This window comes from Choloepus didactylus, chromosome 1 (assembly GCF_015220235.1).
Source record: "Choloepus didactylus isolate mChoDid1 chromosome 1, mChoDid1.pri, whole genome shotgun sequence".
NCBI lineage: Eukaryota > Metazoa > Chordata > Mammalia > Pilosa > Megalonychidae > Choloepus > Choloepus didactylus.
This window is the reverse complement of record NC_051307.1, coordinates 226,180,887-226,185,900: the sequence shown is the minus strand read 5'-3', so window position 1 is coordinate 226,185,900 and position 5,014 is coordinate 226,180,887. Positions and strand designations below refer to the sequence as shown.

General features: G+C 42.1%; 1 pseudogene; it reads right to left on the bottom strand.

Annotated features, from left to right (window-relative positions):
- Nucleotides 1–2,643: 2,643 nt before the first annotated feature.
- On the bottom strand, nt 2,644–3,535 carry LOC119526995 (annotated as a pseudogene).
- Between the last annotated feature and the right edge of the window lie 1,479 nt (nt 3,536–5,014).

The following is a 5,014-nucleotide window of genomic DNA, read 5'->3' as shown; positions in this document are numbered from 1 at the left end:
TTCGGGACCTAATCACTTCCCAGGCTCAGCAGGATGTCACATCCTGGGTAGGGCGCCTGCTCAAGGAGAAGGCAGGAGCTCACAATTAATTTACAACCTCACTTGGCCTTTTTAAAGGAATATTGCATTACAAATCAGCCAAGGTGTGGAAGGAAATTATGTCAGGCCCGTTTGTTTGCTGGGGCACGTTCTGTTAGGTCAGAACACTGTGAGCAGCGCTTCAGAAATCCCCTGTGTGGGGCTCAATAGCGCCTTGTCAAACCTGACAGCAGCCATCTGATGCGAATTACCTCGAGAACCACAAGCGAAATCATTCACAGGAACTCATTCTGGGAGGGAATCAGAAACAGAAATAATCAGGAGGAGAAAAGCAGAGCATTTTGGAGGGTTTAATACGACAAATGCCAAGCATTTCCTGGTCCACAGCACCCTGTCAGGCAGCAGAGGTGGAGAGTTCTAGCAATTGATTAGCTATCACTGGCGATAACCTACTTACATTGGCTACTTAGGCAGAATTTAAGGAACTGCTGAACCAGCAGGTAAGGTGGGAACCAGGCATCTTACAGAAGCAAGAGTCTAGAGATTCTAAAGTTTACCTTTAAAATGACAACTTCTACCTCTCTCATCTCTATGTTTCTTGATTCAAAAGAGAGAGAAAGAGAAAGCAAAGGGGGAAATATTCAAGTAGCAAGAAGCCATCCTGCGTTCACTCCCTGGCCATTCATCCATAGCCAGGGAGTGGGGTTGTGTAGCTCCAATATGACTGCAGGGAACTTCGGAGACCAAAGGAAGCCAATTCCCAGAGCTAGATGCAGATGAAATGGCTAGAATCCCAAGGCTTGTCTACAACAATAAGCAAGTTCATTAGCCTTCCACATTTCCACCTGGCTCCATATCTGTTTAACGTTTGTGAAGCACTCCCCATTTGCAAGGAATTTTCTAGAAGAACTTCTAGTTTCCTGACTGTGCCAAGCTCAATCCTGCCTCAGGGCTTTTGACCTTCTGTCCCCTGCTTGGAGAATCCTTCTAGCTCATGACCCCTTTTCATTGCTGGGTTTCCTGCATAATCTTCAGATTTCAAGTTAGATGCCATATCCTCAGTGAAGTCTTCACAGGCCCCTGGACTAGCTCACACTCACGAGTTTCATGCTCCCATAATATTCTATGCTTTTCTGTCATGGAGTTTATCACAAATGTTATGGGCTATTTATTTCTGTAATTATCTAATGTATGGCCCTTAGGCTAAGCTCGGAGAGGGCAAGGGAAGTTAAGGACTGTGTCTTTCTTATTTGCCACTTTATACCCATTGTCTGTCATACTGCCTGGAATAGGTAGGGACTTGATGTTTTCTGTTGTTGTGTTGAATTCATGAGTCCTCAAAATAATCTGTATTATCCTTATTTTCTTCATTCTTTCAATAAGGACACAGCCTCAGACAGTGCTAGCGACTTACTTGAAGCTGTACAGCTTAGGAAGAACAGGCCATAGGTAGGGCATCTCGCAGACACCAAAATATGCACTATTTCACTATCACAGGCTGCCTCTTACACAGGTGATGAACTCATTTCGTTTTTGTTTTTTTATTTCTTTGTGTGTTTTTTTTTAAATAATGATATTTATTTAGATTTTGGGAAATACAAATAACACAATAGAAGGTTAAAAACAAACAAACCGATAAACCAAAACAAATAACCCAACATTTTATATGATTGATCATCTCCCAGCACAGCATTTATAAGTGAATATAATAAAATAAATTTTATTGCTTTTATCTGCTTTTACTCCAGCTTTTAACTAAATGTATTCTTTCTAGGAAGTGTGGGTTCTTAAGGAAATTCCACAGCTATACTAGCTCCTACAATGCAAATAAGTAAGGCTGAAATCCCACTTTTATAGAGAAATAAATTTCTATCCTTGGGATTCTGAATAATTAGACCCTCAGGAACTTATAAAACAGGTGCTTTCATTAAGACCCTTCTAACACGGTGAAAATGCAGCCATTGTCCATTAAAACACGATCAAATTTGGGTTCAGGTACTCTTCAGGCTTTCTAAGCTCTCAAAATGCCTACCAACCGAGGCTAGTCTTTTCTGGCAGCACAGCCTGGAGCCAGCCACCATCTTCCCGACCAGCACCAAAAGTGGGATTAACAAAACCAAATATAAAGCATTTTCAACCTTGCTTCCTGGAAGTGAGAGGGCTCATTGGGTAAGAAGGGTAAGGAGATTGTGTATCAACCTTGCCTTCAACACTCAGTATTCGTGGAACGTCAGTTAAATCTATTCAGTGAACACTTGCATTGAGTGTATGCAAGTACTTACCCATCGCCACACAAGGAAGCTACAGTAATTTAACAAGTCACTGTGGACCAAGCCGCTGAAAACAGGCAAGTTAGGTGAACCAAGGGCACTGCCTCTGATAATAACCCTGATTCATCTAGGTCCTTTCCTGAAAAACCATATTAATCTCCTGATTTAAAAGGCACCTCTGGCCAGGACAGAGCACAGAACAAAAACATAACTTCAGGGTAGGGCAATGCCACACAGAGTTCAGGTTTAGTTTACAACCCAACAAGATGGCAGAATCACTAATCTTCAGCAGCAGAAAGAAACTTGGCTGGACCACTCTTGGGGAGCTTCTGTACTAATGCAGCTTGATGGCGGTTGCCCAGATGTCCTTGCTGGGGAGTAGGGGAAGGACCCATCCTTGGGGAACGGAGTTGCCTTTGGGATGACTGGTTGGCACCAGGTACTGATCCCAATTGTGCCTTATCTGGATGAGCCCTGGCAAAGTGTTCAGCTGGAGGTAATTCTGTCAGGCAGCAAGAGGTGAGCAAGTGGGAACTAATCTGGATCTCCCTATAACTTGGACTCAATTTCACATTTCTGAAGTAAAATTTTCTCTTTTTCTTTTCTATGTTTCTTTTCCAATTCTCTTTTCCTCTCTTCCTCTCGCTCTCCTTCCAACATAACTCTAAGGGCTCTCTCTTTAGCGTCACACGGTTCAGAGTGTTTTTTAATGAGTTTTCTCAGTCGCTGCAGATGATAGTCAAAAGTCGCATCCGTTGAGGCTGGAGGACAGACCCCTTTCCTTGCGGCAGCCTCTTTCCTCAGCTTCCTCAATTTTCCAAGGCTTAAGAATGTCCACCATTCTTGTGGTGTCTGCTTGTTTTGTCCTCACTTCAGACAAGACACCATCAGCAGCAACTTTGAGTTCCTGTTCCCGCTTCTTCTCCACCTCCTGCACGCACTTGCCCCTCCAGCGGTCAATCTCCTGCTCCCGCTCCACCGCCCCCTGGGCCTTGCGTTCCCGGGCCTGCTCGCGAAGCCGCAGCCGGCGGCGCGGGACCCTCTCCAGCCTCCGTCGCGCTTCGCCCACAGAGGCGGCCCGGGTCAGCGCGCGGCGCGGCCTGCGCTTCACTCACACCCGGTGCCCGGTGGGGGGGGGCTCGCGCAACCGCGCATGCTCCTCTCCCAGGCGAGGCCCGGGTGAGCGTGAAGTGCGTGCTGGTGCCAGCCCGCGGCGGGGCTTCCATCCTGGTATGTATTTTTTAAGAATATAATTGCATCTCTAATTCTCAACCAATGAAAATGATGATAATTATAATGTGTATGACAGTACAATCAGTATTATAAAACTCAGAGTCGTCGTCTTCTAATTTCTTAACTCTGTATTTCCCCACTAATAATGGTACAGATATCTCTTTAATTTAAAAAAAAAATGAATGCAGATGCCTTGTTAGCACTGCCCTACGCGATTATGTGAATAGTTTTATTGTTTACAGAAAGTGTTGGCCATCTTATGGATTTCTGTCATTTCCTCTGTTTTATCATTTATCTCTTCTTTAATAAATCCCTGCCTTAATCTTGTACCTACCAGTCTCTAAAAGAGTAATTTGTTTTTGGTTCTTTCGGGTTTTTTTAAGGGTTTGATTTTGTTTATGTATTTATTTATTTATTTTTGCATAGCAGTAACTGCCACACAGTGTTGTTTTTTTTATTATTTTAATGATTTTATTGATTTAGTCCTAATTACAAAGAAGTCTTTTCTGTATAAACAACTACCTCCCCTTCCTCCATACCCCCCTACCCCAGTAACCTTTAATCTGCTTTCTATCTCTGTGAATTAGCTATTTCTAGGTATCTCTTATAAGTGAGTTCATACAATTTTTGTGCTTACCTGACTTGCTTATTTCGCTGACCATAATGTTTTCAAGGTTCTTCCATGTTGTAGTATGTCTCATTTTCTTTTATGGCCAAATAGTATTCCATTTTGTGTATGTATCACATTTTATTTATCCATTTATTTATTGATGGACACTTGGGTTCTTTTTAGCCTTTGGCTGTTGTGGATAATGCTGCTGTTAACACTGGTGTACAAGTATCTGTTTGCCACCCTTTTTAGATTCCTTTTGTATATACCTAGAAGTGAGTTGCCAGGTCAAATGATAATTCAATATTTAACATTTTGGAGAAACTCCACATTGCTTTCCACAGTGGCTGTATCATTTTACATTCCCACCAACAATGCACCAGAGTTCCAATTTCTCCACATCCTCTCCAACACTTGTTATTTTCCATTTTTTTTACAACAGCCACTCTTGTGGGTGTGAAGTGGTATCTCATTGTGGTTTTTATTTGCATTTCCCTATGGCTAATGATGTTGAGCATCTCTTCATATGTTCATTGGCCATTTATCTATCTTCTTTGGAGAAATGTCTATTCAAGTCCTTTGACCATTTTTTAATTGTGTTATTTGCTTTTTTGCTATCTAGTTGTAGTAGTCCTTTATTCTGGATATTAAATGTTTATCGAATACACGGTTTGAGACTAGGTTCTCCCATTCTGTAGGTTGTTTTTTCACTTTCTTGTTAATTTCTTCAATGCATAGAAGTTTAATTTTGATGAAATCAAATTTATCTGTTTTCTCTCTTGTTGCTTGTGCTTTGGGTGCCATATGTAAGAATCCATTGCCAAATCCTGGTCATGAAGATTTGCCCTTGTTATCTTCTAAG